Source organism: Emydura macquarii, unplaced genomic scaffold (assembly GCF_026122565.2).
Source record: "Emydura macquarii macquarii isolate MOO-44397 ecotype Brisbane River unplaced genomic scaffold, CSIRO-AGI_Emac_v2 contig_369, whole genome shotgun sequence".
In the NCBI taxonomy this organism is placed as follows: domain Eukaryota; kingdom Metazoa; phylum Chordata; order Testudines; family Chelidae; genus Emydura; species Emydura macquarii.
The window spans coordinates 4,029,483-4,051,868 of record NW_027130506.1 but is presented as its reverse complement, the minus strand read 5'-3'; the positions used below and the strand labels follow the sequence as shown (position 1 = coordinate 4,051,868).

At 41.8% G+C, this 22,386-nt stretch overlaps 1 long non-coding RNA gene across 1 annotated transcript in view; it reads right to left on the bottom strand.

Annotated features, from left to right (window-relative positions):
- Positions 1-13,983: 13,983 nt before the first annotated feature.
- The window catches only part of LOC137141354 (uncharacterized), a 28,574-nt gene continuing 20,171 nt past the window's right edge, over positions 13,984-22,386 (bottom strand). The window contains exon 3 of the long non-coding RNA XR_010916598.1: positions 13,984-14,710. This is a non-coding gene — a long non-coding RNA (uncharacterized lncRNA). The remainder of the gene's footprint in view (positions 14,711-22,386) is intronic.

The following is a 22,386-nucleotide window of genomic DNA, read 5'->3' as shown; positions in this document are numbered from 1 at the left end:
ACATCTTAATGGAATTCTCCACTTACAGCTTCACATTTGACAATGGCTAGATAGCTGTTCTGCCATGATTGCTGCTTATTATATTAATCCAAATCATCTCACAGTTCCCTAGTACTCCTCTGATCTGTTTATTGCATCTGTCAATAATCTGTCTCTATAAATTTAATTTGTAAACTCTATAGGGCAGGAATAATCTTTTCATTGTATGTGTCAGAGCTGGGACATAGGCGGCCTGGCCTAGTGGATAGCGTCGGGTGCAGGCTGAGGATCTAGGGGCCAGGAGCCAATTACCAGGACCCAGGCCAGGTTGGAGCACTAAGTGATCAGAATCAAGTGACAGTAACTGAGGACAGAAACAAGAGTCAGTTACCAAGAGTCAGGATGGCAACCTGGGAGGAGTTGCAAGTGCTTCAGAGAGTAGGAATAAAATTCAAAATGATCTGCACAAACAGGAGAAATGGTCTGAAGTATCCAGCCCTACAATTCTATGCTTCTATGCCAGAACCAGAAGGCAGGAACAAGTAAAAACCAGGGAAGTGGTCTGGAGCAGGGTGGAGCCCAGTTGTTTAGATAACTTCCTTCTTAGACTCATGCACTCATCTTCTGGTTTACATAAGGGCTGAGGCTTACTCAGGATCCACAAAGCTCTCCCAATCAGAGTATAGTGGCAGGGCTTGTGCTCCAGTTGGGCTTCAAGGGCCCCTGGTCCCAGGTGCTGTCTATGAGCTGCCAGCTGGAGGAATGCAGGGAATGTGCTGAGTCCTGTGGGGAAATGAATTCTTGGTATATGGCTTCAGGAGGGATATGTGGAATAGCGAGTGGACTCTGAGAGATGAGGTTGGTGTAGTTCAACAGGGACTGGGTTAACTTGGTGATGGATTTGATAAGAGCTAAGGTACTGGAAGTCTAACTTACGTGAGGGTCTGTTCACGCAGAGGTGCTCTGTTGAGATACACGCTTTTTCTCCCATTGAATAGTTGGGGCTTGATTGACAATGCTGGTCTCCATGGCTTGTAGTTAGATTTTGCTTTTGCCAAGTGGCCCCTTACTTCTTCCTGGATTTGATGAATTCTCTGCACTACGTCTGAGGCAGTTGGGTTAGGAGAGATCATAGATAGCTACGGGTGGAATCGGGAGTGGTGCACAGAGTTAACAAAGAAGGGGCTTTTATCTGTGGAGACATGACCCATGTTATTGTATGCAAACTCCAGATAGGGTAATAGCAAGGACCAATCCTAGCACTCCAGTCCTCTTCATTAAGAAAAAAGATGGCAGTCTCTGACTCTGTGTCAGTTACCATGAGCTGAATCAGATAACCGTAAGGCACTTGTATCTGCTGCCCCTCATTCCCGATCTACTGGATCGCAGGGGGGCTTCCTGAATAATTACTATGTTTGACCTCTGTGGGACCTATAACCTCATGTGCACCGAGGAAGGTGATGAATGGAAGACCACCTTCTGAACATGCTATGCCCATTTTGCATACATGGTGATGTTTGACCTGACAAATGCTCCAGCAACCTTCCAATGCTTTATCAACAATGTGTTCTGGGACATACGGGACCTGGCATAGTCCTGGTATTTCAGGGGAAGTTCCAACAAAGCCTCAGGAGGTGCCCCCGTCTGGGCCACCACCCCTGCCTGTACCCCTCCAGGTTCTGGAACTGCATCTAGAGGCCCCTGACAGTGCTCTAGACAGAATGCCAAAGGGAAGCTGATTTACTGTTTTCACCAGTGCATGAGGGGATGATGACAGGTCAGTCTGGGAATTCCAAGGATCAGGGGAAAGTGCAGGAAATAAATTGTGCTGAATTGTATTGTATCCCAGTGCCCTTGGATGATTGTTTCCAGAGGTGATGTTTTCTCTGTCACTGCACTTGAAGACAGAGGAGAACCATCAATAATCTCCATCAAGTCTGGAGTGACCTTGCATTGCAAAGGGATTTTCAGAGCCCAGGCTGTTATAACATCTATGAAGTTGTTGGTGGCTCCCAAATCTACAAGAGGCCATTGCACCGGAACCCATTGGTCCATCATGGGAATGTGAAGCTGCACAGATATCTGCAAGAGGGGTACAGACATGTCCCACTCCAGACTGAGGTTTGGGAGAACTCCTTTCCTTCAGAGGCCAGGTCCATCCCCCATAGTAGACTTGGGCCACCTCATTTCCCAGGCCCTTTGCAGCTCACCTGGGACAGAAATAGAGTGGCCCAATTCCCAGAAGCACAAGTGGTGTGGATGGTGATGTTCCGTTTCCTCAGGGGGTCAGCCACTGATGGATCATGTACACCTTCAATCAGTTTGGTGGGAAGTGTGGCTGTCAAGGGAGCACCTACTAGGGAGGTTGTGGGAAGCCCCATTTTTCTTCTGTTCTTTCACACAGATGGTTATCTGTATGAACAGCGAGATCCACAATGGCATTTAAGTTTGTGGGCATCTCTACGTGGGCCAGCTCATCTTTTATTTTTTCCCACAGACTCCACCGGAACAGATACAGTTGTGCTGCATCATTCCATTCAGTATCTGCTGTGAGACAGCAAAAATGTGTTGCGTAGGTAAACATCATATTCTGCCCCTACCAGAGTCTTCGCAAAGCAGCCTCAGCTGTTCTAGCCTGGTGCATGTCATCAAATATCCAGTTCAACAGGGCCAGGATATCATTCTCCCGCAGGGGGGAGGCCCAGGTAAGTGCTTCCCCTGTCAGCTGACTGACTACCAGGCTCACCTTGGACCGATCAGAGAGGCGTAGATTTGGTGGCGTGTAAGGAACAGGAGGTGACATTGGTTCATAAAGCCCCAGAACCACTGGAGGGACCCATTAAAATGTTCTGGCAAAGGAATCATATGGCCCTGTTCAGGCAGAGGCCCAGCAAATCATTCCCAAAATGTGATGTTCTTTATGAACAGCTGGTTTACTTGTTCCAGGAGTAGCTGGTTCTCTGGTCAGCTGCACAACCCCATCCTGCAGGGTTTGATTAGCTGCTTGCAGGGACATGGCCCATTCGGATGAGTCCGGTGCTTCCAAAGGCAGCAACTGGTCTGTGGGTCCATTCTTCTCACACTGAGTCTAGTCCTAGGGCTTCAGTGGAATAAGCTGTCAGGACCAGGGCATGGATCCTGGGTCATGGATTCAGGGGCGAGCAGCCTATTACTGACCAGGTAGGAATACCAGGAGATCAGAGTGGAGTGATAAACCAGAGTGCCATAACCAAGTGGGATGCTGTTGGACTGAAATATGACCATGTATATCATTGATGTTGCCACTATTAGACAAATGCAATAGAACTTGTACAAAGCATGCCATGTAAGGTGTCAATGGGAAAGTTATGATTTGCTGAATATGATTATCCTGTTCATAGGCAGGTATCATTTTTGTATCTGAAGTTATAAATATTGACTACATACTGGCAGCCTACATATGTGCTGTATTCCTGGGCAATACCCGCCAGGTAAAATCGACATTAAAGCCAGACAGCTTTGCGTTGATCAAAGGTAATCAACTCACAATGGGCCATAGAAGAAATTCATCCCACCCAGCAAGCCTTTCTGTGGACGTCCCAGCCAGAATATGGGTAAGTTCTGCACCTGTAAATCATCAAAGCATGTAAGGCATGTGACTTGCTTAGGTGACCCTGAGCTCCATCTTGTGCCTGTAATTTTCCACAAAGACTGAAAGTATTGCCTCCACATGGGAGAGAGTATAAAAGACCCTGAAAGCATCACCATGTTGCCTCTTTCCTGCTCTGATCTCTGGACTATGGACTAGAGAGTGTATTGAATATGGACTGAGGACCTTCCAATCTTTTGGAAGTTACCAGAGACTTTACAAGCCAGCAGTCTGTAACATCACTGCTACAAACCTGATTGAAGAACTTTGCAACGATTGTGTGTATACGACTTCCCTAACCATTTTAACACTTTCATTTTTTCTTTTCTCTTATAAATAAACGTTTAGATATTAGATACTAAAGGATTGGCAGCAGTGTGATTATTGGGTAAGATCTAGAGTTATATATTGACCTGGCTGTGTGGCCGATCTTTTGAGATTTGAAGAACATTTTGTTTGGTGAAACTGGTTTTCAGTAACCATTCATCATAAACTCTAGAGTCTGAGTGGTGAAAGAAAGGCTGGAATGCCTAAGGAGACTGCATTTCTGACTTCTTGTTAATCAGTGTGGTGAGACAGGAGTTTACTTTTGTTACTGACTTGGTATAATCTAAGGATAGGATAACCACCAGTGTGGAACAAATCTGCACTATTTATCAGCAGTTTGTCCTGAATTTGACATCATCAGCTGTGACCACAGAGGCACAGTGACACCAAGAGATGGATGTCAGGAGACAGGTAGCGTCAGATTACCAAGAGGTCAGGATTGGGCAATAGTACCGGAAGGCAAGAACCAGGCGACAGTTACCAAGAGTCAGGCTGAATCAGGGTACCAGGAGGTCAGGAGCAGAAAGCAGCAACAGGCGAATGCCAGGAAAGCAGTCTATAACAGGGTGGAGACCAGTTGTTCAGACTTTTTCCTCTTCTGGCTTAAATAGAGGCTATGACCCAGTCAGGCGCTTTTGAGCTCTCCCAATCAGAGCATAGAGGCAAGGCTTATGCCCCAGTTGGGATTCATGGACCCCTGTCCCAGCTGTTGTCTGTGAGCTGCCAGGTGGAGGAAGGAGTGTGATGACTCCCAGGACTGCCACAGACCCAGGTTTAAGCCTGTAGGACATGATATTATGTGTGTACAGGGCCTACCCCAATTTGCTCTTGATCCGACATTGGAAGCTTTAGGCACTACTGAAATACAGCTAAAGAATAATAAGCCATGTCCCAAGACAATGTAGACTGACACCTTGCTCCCAGTCCAGATGTCTTTCTTAGCCAAATTAGTGCCTTTATTTTGCCAAAACACATTACCCTAAACAAATACATACAATATTTCAGATCATAAAGCTACATGATTATAAACTCCACATGCCAACCATTTGCACACCCAGCATAAACCCATGGTGCAAGGGAAGTTTCAAAAGCACACTTTCAAATAGAACTGGTGCTACTAAAATCCTTGGACAATTTTGAAAACTTCCCCCCTGTAATTAATAATACAACAAACTGACTAATTCGCTTCCCACTATCCCTTTTACTTTACAAATCCAAGCTGAAGGAGCTGCACCAAGCTTATTTGAAAACCACTTAGAAGTAGACTTGTGCTACTATGCTGAATTGGAACAAACAGGCATGTGCTTTGCAATACAAACATTTTAATATTTAAACATTGTTAACAGAAAGTTTAAAAGTTTTAATTCATTTGACCTTATCTCCAGTTCTAAAATTTTTAACAGACGTAGACAGTGGGTAAAATGCAATATATTTTAAATAGACATATTTGCACATACTTTTAGGGCAAAAATTCCCTCTCATAACTACATGGTGAAGCTTGACTCTGTTAATTCTCTTCTCCCTCCAGGTTACGTCAATAAGAGTTCCATGTACATTGAGAGAAGAGAATAGAATGAGGTTCCAACACAGAGCTCTACCTTTTGTGCTGGGACATACATTTAGAGTTTGGAACTAGGTCTGCCAGATGAAAGGGTTGTGCACACTTTCACCCCTGCCCCCTGCAAATTGTGAACATGGTGTAGTAAGTAATAGGAGATGATTTTTAAAGAACGAGAGTGAACAGGGGACTTGTGGAGTTCACCAACTCTATTATTGTAATGAAATTCTATCCTGGAAAAAAAGCTTAGGGAGAAATTTTCTTCCCCAGTTCTACCATTTTAGCTGGAGTTGCCAAATGCATCAATTTTGCTTTACAAAAAAAAATCTCAACAACTTCCCAAATCAGAAAAGGTTTAAGTCAGAGCAAAGGATTATTTTAAATATTTATACCAATCTGAATAAATCAGAGATACAGCATAAAGAAAATTTAGGGAAGAGCACTGCAGTAACCCCCAGGTTGCTCCCATTAAAGGCAAAGAAATGGGGACTCAGCTGATGAGGAAAGCATAGCTTGAGGGGGAGCTTGCTACCCTACCCTGATTGCTGGTAGCCTCCAGAAAAGGGGTTCTCATAAGGATCCATGTTAAACTGAAAGTTGTAGGTGCTGGATGGGCCACAAAGGTCTTGATAGTTTTGCAACGTGGATGTGCCTTCAGGGAATTTGGAAATGCAGAATTGCATAAAGGTGTGGCCTTTTTTAGAACTTCTTAAAAGAAAAAATGGCAAATTCACTAGCTTCTGACTTCATTGTTCAGTCTATAGCAGACGTTCTCAAAGAAATGGTGCATGGAGTACTGAAGGTCACCAGGGCGCTCTTAGGTGGCCTTCAGAGCTGTTTCTGGCACAGTGATGGCGCTGCTGTTCCTCTTCAAGTAGTAATACTTCCTGCTAGCTGAAGTCAGTGGAGGACTACTTTTAGGGTTTCAAAAATCGTGCACAGTGAGAGTCCTTCTTTGTCAGGTGTTTCTATGATGTAAATTCCACTGGGGCCAAACTTTCCAAAAATGCCCAAAATTAGAAGGTTGCAAAGAAACAGGAGATTAGTTGCAAAGGTATCTGTACAGATTAGAGTGGTGCGGGCTGCACGCAAAGAAGGGAGATTAACTACAAAGAAATCCTATACTCAGAAAAGGAAATGATTCCACGGTTACAAAATATGGGTAAATGCAACTAAGAGGCAGCAGACATTGTCTTAAAGCAGGTTTATTTTCCATTGGTTGTTTAATACCATCTTACTCTTAGTTTGTCAAGTATCAGAGTATCATTACAGCTGCAAGGAAGATGTGAAATGATAGTCCACAAAACAAGTAATCTGACTGAGCTCATATTGTCCCTCTCTTTGTGTGAGTGGAGGTAAATCAATGCGGGGAAAGGAAGTAGGAAGATGGGGTCTCAACTTCACCTCTCACACGGGTTTCTTTCTGGAAAGGGATGTTCTAGCCTATAGTCAGGAACGGTGTTTTCCTAATCGTAATATTGCAAGGCAAAATGTGTTGATAGCTACAAGGAAATGAATAAATATCACCTCATGCATCTACTATAATGTATAAGTAAGGATACTACGACAAAACTTTTTTAGTTTTAATTTTTGGGGATTTTGCTTTTGAGTTTGTTTGTTTGTTTAAACATTTCTCTGAATAAAGAGTAAAAACGAATAAAAAATAAGTGAACACTCACTTTCCTGAGTGCTGAAGTTCATAAAATTAATGCTCCTTATGATTAATGGTTTCTGGCCTGCTAAATAATTACTTTCAATAGCCTGTCAGTGGGATTTGCTATCACTTTTAAATGTATTGGATTCAGATGCACACAAATGGATTGCCATATGGAAAAATAACTTGAAAGGAGGAAACTGTGATTATCTCACTAATTTCAGAAAATGCTTTGTAATAATCATTCCATTTAGTCCTATATTTTGATTTTTTTGTGTCTTGTTCTAATTAATGTGCTTTCATATCCCATGAAAGAGTTTTCACTAGATTATCAAAAACTCTCCACTAGGAAAAAAAGCTGGAAGTTCGCAATGTATCCTGCACCCACTGCAGGGAAAACAGGAAATTAAATACTAGACCGCAAGATATTTTTCCAGGGTTTATTGATTTAACAGTTTTAACAATGTGTTTAACTGCTCTACATATCCAGCAACTGTTACCGTGAAGGCTTCTGCTGTCCTTTATGAGATTCACTGTTCCCACTTTTGAAGTCTACGCATTGCAGAGGGGTTTAAAAGTTCCTTTTAAATTTAAATTATGCTTCTTAAAAACTTCAGAATTGCCATGAGAGCCACTGTGATGAAAACCCTTATATATTTTTCCAAGAAGATTTATAACCTGTATTAGACAGCATTCAGCCATAAAATCAAGTGAAATGTGCAGTCCCGACAAGCTTCCTTCGTGTACCTAAAATTAAAATATATACTCCATGAAGATTGTCATAGAAACATGTGGGAAATATTAAAATAAATCAACCTGATGAACTGGCATAATTTATATTTCTCTAAATACTCACCCCACACATTGCTCATAAATTATCCAGTTCATGTGTGCAGTATAAAGACTTAGGGCTAGATTCACAAAGAAACTTAGGTGTTGCTTGCTCTTTTTGGTCCAGTGTTGAAGTTGTTGCACTGTGGACAAATAATAGAAGCATTGGACTATCCTGTAGTTCAGTGGTTAGGGCACTCACCTGAAAGGTTGTAGAGGCCTGTTCAAATCCCTTCTCTTCCTCAGGTGGGGAGGAGGGTTTGAACCAGCAGCTCCCACATTCCAAGTGAGTATCCTAACCACTGGATTAATAGTTAAGAAGGAGGGCCTCCCCAGTTCATCTATAGGGGTCTGATCCAATAGATGAAGTCTGAGCACATTTCCGGATTGGGCTCCACAGGGGAGTTAAGCAGAGAAATACCTATCTTCCCCCAGGTCATGCATAACTCTGGGATTTAGGCATCTAGATACCTGGCATGGGACAGCACTGTGCATTCATAGATGCAGAAACTTAGGCACCTAGGGAGATTTTACTGCAAAAATTGAGGTGCCAAGTGATTTTAGGTGCCTATGGGGTCCAGGGGCTGCTGAGCAGCAGGGCTTGATTCAGGGATTAGGCACCTAAAGTGGCAGCTAGATCCCTAAATCCTTTTGTGAATCTAGTCCTACTGATGTCCAAACTAATAAATTAAGTGCTGGAACAAAAGACTTGGTGTTGATAGGTATATTCTGATCCAATTAACACCAGAGATTTGTAAATACTTGTAAAAAAATGCAAGACATTGTTAGTTTCAATTTAATTACTATCAGCCTAGCCAACAAACCCTTAAACTCATTCTTAATTTAAGCATGAGTAGATTTCTGGAAATCAATGGGATTACCGTGTCCTAAAGTTGAGCACGTGCCATTGATTTCAATGGTGCCAGGATTTTACCCATTATGTTTTTAAAAGACCTAATATTCTAGTGAACAGGAGCCCAGTTAAATTAGTTAATTGGCTGAAAGGTCTTTCTATCACATGCTGTAGAGACCCTGAATAGAAGCAGAGGATTGATCTGGAAAAAATCCCGAACAACTAATTTTAGGCTTTCAAACATAATTTTAATATAACTTAGGTTTTTCCAACAAGGCATATCCTAAAAGAAGTTTGACATAAAATTATTATGCTTCTCAGAAGCGAGAACTGTAATTCTAGTCATTGTTTTCCTTTGAAGTTTAAAATATAAATTGCTTCTACTGGGTCTAATTTTTTTTAAAACACATCTATTTTCAAAGTAACCACAGTCATCTATATGCGTCTCAGTAGGGTCTTTTAATAGAAGAGTATAATTTCATGGCTTGCCTTTTTGTAAAGGATTATTTTGCTTTGGCAGTGCACTCCTTTGCTGATTTATTTACTGATTTTTAAAATATATAAATAATCTTAAGAATAGTGTATGTTAAAATGTTTAAGCTAAGTGTGCTTAATAAGGAGATTTTCATGTGTTTCCTTTCCTACATATGCCAAAGAGACCATCATTTACCAACAATCCATGTTGAAAGAAAATGATATGCAATGGATTTAATTATGTTGAAAGCATTTTGACCGTGGTACTTTCCTACCCATTAAAAAAATAAAATATACTAGGACAACAACATCGTATATCCATGAGCCAAACCATTGAGCTATATTTATTTGTATTCTAAGCCACTTTAATGTGTTTAGAATTTGTGTGTCCATTTTCAACAGACTTAAATTACTGGTCTCCTCTTGCTTCAGAAAACGGCTAAGTACTGAAAATCAATTTTCCATTCTACAGGGTACATTAAAAGAAAGTAAAATGTAAGACAGTAAAGGCATCTAATCACTGGGGTCTTGCCCCTTGTTGCAAAGCAGCCATACAGCTTGGAAATTGTCCAGTACTAGAATTAATGAGTGAGTGTGATCCGCAGAGAAAGCACTTTAACCACAATTTGGCTAGCCCTGAGAATCTGCATTTTTATTGCTTTTGGCATCTTGAAATATATTTCTAATGGATTAGCTTCCCTTGAGATTGGCAGTAAAAGATGGGTGCACAGTCTTAAACCTGAATGTTTTTCATTTCTTTTATGAGATTGAAATAGCATTTAATTCTGTTGTAACCAGAAAAGTCAATTGTATTACGGTCCAGCAGCATTCAGTTGTGTTCCCAAGATGTTATTCTTTGTGCTGAGGAAAAATTACATTCACTGGGGATGTGTTCCTGCATTGACAGTGGTCTCAGAATCGGTTTTGTAAAGGTTTTTGCTCTCACTTCCCTTGAACACAGGAGAGTGGCTCAAACTCTCGCTAAGAACCTGTTGAAGACAGTGCCCTAAACAGTCACTAAGAAATTTTAAATACAAGTAAGTAAAGAAATAAGATTGGAATATTACATGCTAACCAACAGGGAAATAAATAACAGAACCACAGTTTTGCTGCAGAGTGAGGTCAGCCACTGTATGTACAAATAACCATCAATTTGCCTAATCCTCAAAATAAAACCCAAACCCATTTTTTTATTTGAAACATTCAGAGCCTGTTAACCATCTCACATGGGTTTCTCTGTCAAAGGGACCAAAGACAGAAGAATCTCTGTTAGGTTCCCCTTACACTTTCATCCCAAATTGTTACACTGGGAAGGCAGGGCTTGTCCCTTATAGACCATTCACCGACCCGCCCAAAAAACCATAGATACAGGGCCAGGGCCATCCACTCTGAGGCCTCAGGTGTCAATGCTATATCTGCACGTCCAGCAGCTCTTCCAGTTCCTAGTGCATCTCCACCGAAGCCATGCTGCTGCAATTAGGGTCTCTCCAGTCTGTACCTAGCTCTGAGGCCCTTTAAAAGGGAGATCCCCACCATGACCCTTATGAAAAAGTCCTATGAAATGTAATAGAAAATGGTTTCCTTGGCATGGAAAGGATTGCATGCCATCACCTTGCTGTGGTGGCAGATCTGCTGCTGCATGGGTCAATCTCTTGGAATCACAAGGGGAATTCTGGTCAGTTCAGAACACAGTGGGGGTTAAAGTCATTCAGCAGCTCTCAGGAGAAGCTCAGCACCTCACAGTACTTGACCCAGTGTTGGAAAAGCTATCCTCTTATTTACCTTTCATGAGACTCACTCAATGGGCCAGATCCTTAGCTGCCATAAATTGGAGTTGCTCTATTGGAGCAATGCTGATTTACACAAGACAAGGAGCTGCCCGATATTCCTTTCTAAAATAGTATTTACTGTATTTCTCTGAATAAACTGTTGGCATATTTGAGTTTGCTTTGGGTGTTTTAAGTGTTTGATATAAAGGACTCTAATGTAATGATCATAAAACTGCATGAGAAGGGAATTCATTGATTTAGTGTATATTAATTTGGAAACCACTCTCCGGGATAAGATAGAGGGTAGCAAGCCAATAGCTATAATCCAGTCTCCATGAAATAAAACAAATACAATTGGGGTTTAATACTTGTTTTGTGTGCAGTAATTCGCTAAATCTCTCTTCTGATCCCATCCTGTGGAGAATTTTTTATCCTAAACTCCATTCAGGGCCATCAGATGAGTAACATCTTTCAGTATGAACTAATAAAATGTGTTGGGAAATGGCTATAAAACAACACAGAGCTTTGACTGATTGGCAATGACATCATACCCATGTAAATAATGCCCAGCAAAGTCTTGCTTCCGTCTCTTCACTTGAGCTAAGCACATTTTTAAAGATCAATTAGTGAAACTAGTATTGTAGACTGAAGTACTTCAGTTTTCAGTTAGTGAAACTGGCCTGTTCTGAATGTCTGATTTTTCCTGTTTTCCTCATCTGCAATGAAAATTAAATATTTATTAGATTATTATTGTTATTTTACAGCATCCCAAATAGTTCTAAGCAGCGTATAGTCCCACACATATACATTTCCCTCATTGTCTCCCAGGTCTGGTCTCCTCCTCTCAGTCTCTTTGCCCGACAAGTCCCAGCTTCTCCTCGATTCCCAATCACAGTGTTCCTCCCCCCCCACTGCAGTACCAGTTTCACCAACCTCCTCGTCACAATCTACTCTTTTCCCTTCCTCCAGGCTGGCTCTTGTCCCCTCTGTATTCAAGTCAGATGGCTTCCTAATCCACACAGTCTGGGTGCCAACAGGGGGTCATTGAGACAGAGGAGAGGGAATGCCCCTGCTCTCCGCTCTGGTGTCCAGCCTGTTATGTTGAATCCCAATTAATGGCTTGTATTCAGAGAGAGAAACCAGCATGGGAACACAGAGAGATGCAACACAGGGAGCATCTTTATTGAACTAACACTAAAACCAGCCAGGACTGGCTGAGCTATCCCCTAATAGTCTAACTCTATTGCTAGGACAACAAGCTAAGCTCTGTTGCTATGGCAACCGAGGCACTTAGAAAAGACACAAAATACATAACACAGCCTCAACCCAGCCCAGAGCAGCTGTGAGCAGCCACTACAGGGAAATTCCACCTTTGTCTCTAGCACCCTGGTTTGGCGCATGTTCAGTCACTCTGGGAATGGTTCACGCACATCCTGTCAACACTGGGTGCTGTGAGAAGCTCAGGCATGCTCAGTGAAGACAGACTCTTCAGAGACTGTAGCTGCTAAAATCTAAGAAGTATTTACCGAGCCTGTACAAACTAAGATTTTTTTCCAGGCCTTATAATTGGCCACATTTGGGTGGATTTTCACAGGAACAGCAAATGACAGAGCCCTGACACAAACACCTCATGGCCAAATTTCAAGATCCTGCTCAAAAACATTGTGACACCCATGCTTTTCAAAGAAAAGATCACAAGAATTTTTTAAATATTTGTATGGGAAGGGGCCATCCCAGATCACACTCCATGATGGCACAGTATGGTTCTGCAGATATCCTGCCCTCAGCTCCCTCAGGTTCTTGCAATAACTTGTGGGGTCTTATTTATTAATTTTTTACACTTGTGGGGTCTTATTTATAAAGTCATATCAGGCGACAGACCTCATGGTCCCTCCCATCCCAAACCTTGCTCCCCCATTAAGTCAGAAGTCCCACAGCCCTCCTTCTTGTGCTGTATTAAGGCAAAGGCTCTTGTCTTGGTTCAGGAGTCCCACAGAGCTCCTTCTTGAGGCCTATGTCAGTAACTTATGTTGGTTTCCCCTCCTTAGATCAGGAATCTCACAGCCCTCCTTCTAGGGCCTGTGTTAGTAACTCAGGCTGGCTGCAGCTTTTGATTTGAAAAGCTGGCTCAGCTTTTCTGAGCTGGCCCCTTTTCCTGGCAGCCAAACCAGCATCTCTCAAGCTGTCTACTCATTCTCTTTAACCAGATCACCTACCTATCATATGGTTACACTATTTTCCCCCACCTGAGGAGGAGAGTTGAATGCATCACAGGTGGGGCTGGACCCATTATCTCTTAACAGTGCCACTCACCCCCATGACATCCGACAAAACATATTTTTCTCTAGCTTCAGTCTGAGAAATAACTGAACTGTTTTGGCTGAAAATTTCCAAAAATATTCAGCCTGAGGCAGATGCCAGGAAAATTTAATCCCAGACATCTGAAGTCTGGAAAAATTATAAGCAACAGAAAACAGGGTCTTATAATGAGAAGTGTCATCTTCTTACCAAAAGCTTTTCACTAATTGGCATTTACCACCAAATGGAACCAGAAATGTTCCAAAATAGAGGCGACATAACTGATGTAATTTTAACCTAAATATGTAACATACCTTCGGGAATTTCACAATTGCCTTAGGGCAAATCAAATTTTAGGGCAGGGGTTCTGGGGGGAAAATAAACAGAGGTATCACCTCTAAGTGGAAATATGAGGTAAGAAGTAACCAATAAAACAATTTCCCAGCATAAATGTTTTCCTTAAAGTTAAAAGAATGTGGACTTCCCATCAAAAACTCTATGCAAAGCAAAAATCATAATAATTAACATTAACATATTTTTTTCCAAAATGTATATAAAATTATATAGAATGTTAAAGCAAAATACAATTTTTATTATTTACTATTTGTCTTATGATAGTGCTTAGGAGCCCCAGTCATGGGTCTGGACCCCATTGTGCTAGGCATTGTACAAACATAGATCAAAAAGTTACAATCTAAGACTAAGACAAGAGGCAATAGTAGATACAAATCAACAGAGGAACACAAGGAGACAATATTGGTCAGCATGATAAGCAATGGTTTCAGCACACCAGCTGCCTAAGAGTTGTCAAGGTTTTTGAAGGCATCATGACAAGATATATGTTATATATCTGCATCCCAGATTCTGTACAGTCAGATCTGGAGGGGATAACCATATTTTCTTTGGGAACATTTTTTTTGAAGAAATGTTTCAAACCAGCTCTACTGTTAAGCTATTGAATGCTGCCAGCATCTCTTCACTGAACGGCCAGCTTGCAAGCTACAGCTAGGGTGACCGGACAGCAAGTGTGAAAAATCAGGACAGGAGGTGGGGAGTAATAGGCACCCATATAAGAAAAAACCCTGAATTTCAGAACTGTCCCTATAAAATCGGGACATCTGGTCACCCGTAATTCAGCTTGGGGTGTTGAATTGCCTGGTACAGCTAGTTCTTGGTCAGGTGATACATCTGGTATAGCAGAGCCATAGTTAGCTGGTCCAGGATCACGACCCTCATTTCTGTCCCAGCTTTCTTCAGGGTATTTGCTGTAACATGAAGGTCTTCAGGCAAATTGTGCAACTCATGTGTAGTGTCTCTTAGATGTGCATCCGTTTTCCTCCTATCATGAAAGAAAAAGATTATCTGAAGGCAATATGAATTCTCACAGCTCCTAATTTCAATACTCCCCAGCAAATTTTGTTAGCCATAACTAAACAGTTGTTCTGGACAAGCAAACATTAATTGATCACTGATCTAAAAATTAGTGATTGGCTAGGTACAAGTGGCCATGACCAAATAAAGAAGGTAAGTGAAAACAGCAATTAAAAAAAATTTAAAATATAGTAAACTTATCTTCATTTATACAGTTTGACAGACAAATGGAAATCAGATTAGAGAATGAAATCCCATGTCTGAAAAGTTCAGAACAGTTAGCAGGCATACCTCAATCTCGAAGAAGAGCTGGTTCTTCTAGTTTGGTATCTTTTCCGAAGAGGTTGACATAGGATTAACACAGATTGTATCGTAAAGTCTAAAGTATACTTCCTTTCTCCTCTGCTGCACTTTCCCCTTTCTATCCTGCCCCTCAGATTAAGGGAACTAAATTAGATCATCCCATTCCCCCCACTCTTTCCACACACACCCATCCATCTCAGGGGCTTCCCCCTGCCTTTTTGCTCAATTTTCTACCATTCAAATGCTTTCCTCTCTTACCGATAAACTGTCAAATTTCAAAATCATTCTGAACCACACAGAGGAATGGGAAGCAAAGGCTGCTATGTAAATATATGGGAAGCAGGAGATGCTGTGGGAACTGGGAGCATCATATACATGGGGGGGGGGAGGATACTTTCTTCTTCTTCCTTGTGTTAATTATATCAAATGGGGACCACTCTATGGTCCTTTCCCTCCAAAGTGTTCTGTTTAATGCCATATCCTTTATCATACCACATTAATATGTCTTCCTTTAATCCCACCACTTTTTGGGTCAGCTTTGCTGTTTTTCCTTCAGTCTTAGTCTGTTGGATTGTTTTACCCATATAGTTGTCGTGACTGCATTTGACAAACCCTCTGAGCCTGTGCTCACTCCTGTTCTAATGTATGAGTATTACTTTGAGCATGTCTCAAACATACATATTCCTCGTGTGGACTTGCTTGCTTAACCCACTTATCCAGCTCAACATTTGCATTTCTGTGGAACAAATCATTTGTTAATGTTTCTTCTTTGCTGCCAAACACTCAGCACCCTACATTAAAACTGGCCTTTTAATCTTATTCATATCATCCTGTCACATACTACACAGTATGGGTTTTCAGGGTTGGAATACCTTATGATCCCTAATAATTCAATGGTTGGGGTTGTTTTTTTTTCTTCTAAGTAAGCTTTGCTATTTGTGGGACGGACAGACTGCAAATGCAGGAGCCCCAGCTTTTTCATGATCATCAGACAGAACAGCTTGGAAGGTGCATTGCAGCAGACAGCACTAGACTTTGATCCCTTTGCCAATGTTATGTTTGTTTTATACTACCAGACTTCAAAGGTAAGTTGCAAAGACTTACCTCTCTTCAAGAAAACAAGGAGCTTAGCTCTTTCCTTTAAAAAGCTGCACTAAGTTGCACAAAGGGTTCCAGGATTTGGGGGAGAGGATCCTAAAAGTGGTTTAAAGCCACCTTTCTTCCTTCCTTCCTCACCTAGCTACCTTGAGTGCAGTTCAGTTGTCACACCCTGTATGTCTCAAAATGTGTGCTCTGGCACTGCAGTGCTTTACTGTTGGAGTCATCTGACTATTATTGTTTGCTCTGTTGGGCTAATGTGCGGCCTGAAGGAAACTTCTTCCAGGATTCTGCTAGTGAACACAGTCTTGCCTCCAAATTACACTTCGCAGAGTGAAAGATTAAAATGTTTTAAGAGTTTATAAAGAGCAGCATGTCTGTAAAAGCTGGGGATTTTCCCCAGAAAGTATATTTTGAAAATCAAAAAGAAATCCTACAAAAAGTTGACACATGAACAAATAGCTAAAGAAGAGAAAAAAAGAATAGCACAAGTATGTAGGAAAAAATCAGAAAGGCTAATGTACAAAATGAGTTACACCTAACAAAGGGCATAGAAGGTAATAAGAAAAAGTTCTTTAAATATCTTACAATCAGGATAAAGACAAGGAAAGTGTAGGTCCTCTACATAATGGAGAAGGGGAGCTAATAACTCTCAAGGAAGCGGAGGCATTTAATGCATATTTGCTTTAGTCTTCAGTATAAAGGTTAATGGTGACCAGATACTCAACACAATTAATTTTAATACCAAAGGGGAAGGAAAACAAGCCAAATAGGGAAAGAACAGATTAAAGAATATTTAGATAAATTAGATGTATTCAAGTCAGTAGTGCCTGAAGAAATTCATCCTAGGGTACTTAAGGAACTAGCTGACGCAGTCTCGGAACCATTAGCAATTATCTTTGAGAACTCATGAACGACAGGCAAGGTCCCAAAGGACTGGAGAAGGGAAAACATAGAACCTATCTTTATAAAGTGTAACAAAGAGCCCCCGTGGAATTATAGACTAGTCAGCCTAATTTCAATACCTGGAAAGATACTGGAAAAAATTATTAAAAACAATCAGTTTGTTATCACCTAGAGAATAGTAGGGTTATAAGGAGTAGTCAGCGTGGATATCTCAAGAAAAAATCGTGCCAAATGAACCTAATTTCCTTTCTTGATGGGTTACTGACCTAGTGGATGGAAGGAATCTGTAGACATGATATTTCTAGATTTTAGTTTAAGGCTGTTGACACAGTCCCACATGACATTCTCATAAGCATACTAGAGAACTGGTCTAGATTAAATTACTATAAGATGTTGGTACAACTGGTTGAAAGACCATACTCAAAGAGCAATTGTCAATGGTTTGCTGCGAAACTCAGAGGGTGTGTCTAGTGGGGTCCCCCAGGGATTAGTCCATGGTCCAGTACGATTCAATATTTTCATTAATGGCTTGAATAATGACGTGGAGAATTATGCTTATAAAATTTGCAGGGACTCCAAGCTCAGAGGGGTTGCAAGCACTTTGGAGGACCAGATTAGAATTCAAAACAACTTTGACAAAATTGGAGAATTGATCTGAAATCATCAAGATGAAATTCAATAAAGATAAGTGCAATGTACTTCACTTAAGAAGGAAAAATCAAACGGACAATTACAAAATGGGAAATAATTGGCTAAGTGGTAGTACTGTTGAAGAGGATGTGGGGGTTATATTGGATCACAAATGGAATATGAGTCAACAATGTGATGCAATTGCAAAAAAAGCTAATATCATTCTGGGGGTTATAAACAGGAGTATTGTATGTCAGGTATGGGGGGTAATTGTCCCGCCCTACTCACCACTGGTGAGGCCTCAGCTGGAATACTGTGTCTACTTCTGGGTGCCACACTTTAGGAAAGATATGGGTAAATTGGAGAGACTCCAGAGGAGAGAAACAAAAAAGCTAAAAAGATTAGAAAACCTAACCTATGAGATAACTTTAAAAAAACTGGGCATGTTTAGTCTTGAGAAAAGAAGACTGAGGAGGACCTCATAAAAATCTTGAAATATGCTAAAGGCTGTTATAAAGAGGTTAATGATCAATTGTTCTCCATATCCCAGAGAGTAGGACAAGAAGTAATGGGTTTAATCTGCACAAGGAAGATTTAGATTGGATATTAGGAAAATCTTTCTAACTTTAAGGATAGTTAAATTCTGGATTTGGCTTCCAAGGTAGGTTGTGGAATCCCAGTCATTGGAGGTTTTTAAGAACAGGTTGGACAAACACCTGTCAGTGATGGTCTAGGTTAGTGGTTCCCAACCTTTTTGAGTGAAAGCCCCACTACTTAACATTAGGTAAAACATGGGCCCCCTGTTATCAGATTTGCCCATTACCTTGGGGTGCGCTCATTTATTAGGATTACTTTCCTGGGCGGCAGGGGGTTGTAATTCTATCAATATACTGCTTATGTCACTTGTGTTTTCATGTGTACCTTTACTTCTCCCTTCTGCAAGTCCCCTCCCAATGGAGCTACCCTGTGGGACCTAAGTTCCCAAGGCTGAGTTCCACTAGCCCCAGACTCAGATAAACATCCGCATATATACCAGGCTGCAGCCCCTGTTCCGGCTCCTCCAGAACCTCCTGCTGAGGTTCTGGCTGCACTTTTCCCCGCACTTGTTTTTATATGCACACCCCATCCGTGGCCCCACAAAGTTGCAGGACCTCCTCATCAAGACCATCTACAAGACCAGGGAGAGGAGGTTGGCTAGGGGGCGCTCTGTGACTGTGGAGCCTACTTCCGTTCCTCTGTCCACTCACACATGTGGGCAGAGTTCCACTGGGCAGCATCCACTGGCTCCCTTGACACCTTCTGTGAGCAGTGGGCTCTGTTCAGGGTTCTGTGCTTGGTGTCCCATTCTGGTTCCCTTCGTTTGGCCCTGTGACTCCCACGCCTGCTCCTTTTTTCATTCTTTGTCCCACAAAATCAGTTGTGTCCTGGGTTCAGTGACTCCTTCCCTCCAGGGGGAGGGGCCGAGCCCGCCCACTTCCCAGATCACAAATAGTATACACAGACACATTCACAGATTAACAGAGTGTGTCTGAGCGGACCGGGTCAATCAGCACCCTCAAGCTGACCCCTTATATGTCCCTGCACTCAGCAAGTTGGATTGAACAGCACTTCCAAGCTGCCACCCTTATATGCCACTGGCACTGCACCGGAATAGAGTGACAGAAAAGGAACTGGACGATTCTTAACCATACCCGGAAGAGGGAAGACACAGATGGTGGCACAGCTGGAGGACCTAGTCAAAAAAAAAAAAAAGAATGCTGCAGTTCCTTGGTGAGATGGATCTGCAGGTGGAGAAGGCAGCGAGACAGGCATCACCTGGAAAGGGCGTGCCAGCTCAGAGAGTTAATCCTGCAGACAACCAGCAGGAGGTGCTGCTCTGCTGAGTGAACTCCGTCACAATGTCCCATTAATATTTCATTCTATAGGCACAGATCTAGCAAGCACTAACCACATGCTTAACGTTGTGCCACATGAATAGTTTCATTGAGTGCTGTGGGACTACTCATAGTGCGTAACATCAAACCTGTGAGTAAGTCTTTGTAGGATCAGAGCCTTCATTTGTACAAGAGTTACATGTAAGTAGAAATGTGTATCTAGTTTACTGAAGGTTAAGTTCTTCATGAAATACCAGATGTGAGGGGAAATGCCCAAAAGAACAATGTAGTCTGGATATCATTTAATTGTCATGGTAAAATGACAGCATGTATGTAACGTAGTCTAACGTGGTCGATAAGGATCATTTGAATTAAGCTGTCTATGAAGCCAAGTAAAGCTAATGGAAGCTGTAAACCAGTGAGCCAACTCACCAGGCACTGCATCAAATACATACCTAAACACCAGCAGGATTTCTGCCCCTTTTCTTCAGGGTTAAGTTTTATTCTTCCAAATCAGAACAGTTCAAACTAAAATCAAAGTAACCACATCTCTGCCACTGAGCTGAAATGTCCTGCATGATCCTACCTATTCTCCATGCGTCTCACAGTCCTTTGCAGCCTTCCTAGCTCACTCCTGTTCCAGACAGGCTTGCACATCCTGGAAGCTGAGGACAGTCTCCCTACATAGAACAGCTCACAGAGCCCTCCTGTTCTTTTGAGTTTCTCCCTGCACTCAACAGACTCACTGAATTCAAGCTGCCCTTTATATTGGCAAGCCTGGGTCTGAGTCACATGCCTCTATCATGAAACCCCTGGACTTATTCCTTTTGCCTAGGGTGGTGGGCTGAGCCTGGCATAGGTGTAGCTGGGCCCCAATCCCTTTAAAGGGCCAGATCACCTTGTGACAGAGGCTTTTAAAACTTTTTTGCAACTATCGCGGAATGAACGTACTGGGCTCATTGTGATTGGAGAATGCGTCCTCTCACACTAAATCCTCAGTCTTTGATGTGTTAGTTTTATATAAGGGCTACATCAATATCATGCATTTGGGGAATTAGAGCTTGAGTCTGCTCTTCTTGAATCAATAACACAATTCCTCTTAAATTCAGGATCAGACCTTTACCTTGTGCTCTTTTGAATTCACCAAGCAGTGATGTAACCATCACGTTCTATTTCATTTAAAAGCCAATTTTTCCTTCTTCAGCCAATTAGCTAATAGACTTTTCTGTGATTATTTTTATTTATAAACAGCATAGAGCAGCAGAAAACAAATTGCTACCATTACACCAAAGAAGGTGTTAAGATAACTTTCAAAAACGAAGTCCATTTTTGAAATTGGTACAAATGTGTTTAGCACAAAACTCAGCAGCAGACAACTCCCAGACTCTGCCCCTGTCTCACCAATGAGGCTATAACAGGTTTATGCAAACATCCAGCAAACTTGTCAAAATGCTTTCCCAACTACATGAGCATCATCTCAGTCTTGTTTAGGATGAGTTTTCAGCAGCTGTCTCTCTTCCATACAAAGCTGTCACCTAGATGAGGTACACAATCCATAATGGGTTGAATGAAAAGGAAGTGCAGAGCCGGGTATTGTCAGCACAACTCATACCCTCATATATTTTCCCACAGTGGCCTCCTACACCTATTGAGTATGACAGGCATACAGACTGTACTAGAAATAAGCCAGTGCCCATTACCATTTGAGTCCTTCCTCCTGGAATGAATACAGTCACTTAAAAGCCAGCTCAACCATGCTCAAACAGGACTGCAGCCTCATCACCAACATCTGATGGCTAAAAAGATCCAGCACAATCTCCACTAGGAGGTAGTCAGCATGGAAAATCAAGATGGCTCCAGCTGCCAGAATTTTCAATCATCCGTCAGAAGTGCTGGAGTTTCTGCTATCAAGGTTCAGCCCTGACACAGTTCCAGCACTGACCTCAGACCTGACCTGCAGCATCCATGTTTTTGGCCACATCTGAGCAAAGATTGATAATCATGATACGATATGTGCTGGTTTTATGTTGTGCACAAATGAGGGACCTTTTTCACTTGGGATCCAAAGCAGAAGCTGAATCCATTTGTCCAGAACAAATGGACCTTTATTGCCCCTCTTTAAATTCTCCCTTTCCCTAATACATTAATTGTTTCCTCCTATTCAAATAGATCCTGTCTGAACATCTTTTTCTTGGCAGAGCTTCCCCTCAGAAAAGCCTTGGCAGATTCCCAGAAACAGATAAGATTATCTGCATGAATGGCATTGGTTTCCCACTGCGAGGTTAAATAATGTTTACAATGAATATCACTGAACAAAGCAGGATGAAGACTCCTAAAATCATGTTCTGTTCTTGGTGTAAAAAGTCAAGACCCAACGTAATTAAGGCATGATCCAAATTATAATACTTTTAATGTCAGCAGGGTCAACTCTATCGACAGCCGTGTAAAAGAGGGGATGGAAATCTTTAGAAGCACAAGATCAGAGCTCTCTCGAGTCCTTTAAAATTAGAATAGAAGAGGCAAAGAGTTCTTTCCAGAATTAATATTTGTATACATGGCTGTGTGTGAGAAGTGAGGGTGACACTCTCCAAGCAATTCATCATTCCATCAGGGGGACAGAGTGAATCAGATTTGTACTTGTAAAGGTAAATGTGGGAAAGTCCTGTAACCCTAGATTGTATCTCATTAAAAAATAAAAAATAAACTATAGAGCTGCTTTGACAGACTCCAACACTGAATCCAGAGAGATGGCAGCCTGGGAACTTCTCCATGATTTGCTGCCTGGCTGTGCTGCTCACCATTGTTCAGGACTGTTTTCATCCTTGTTTTCCAC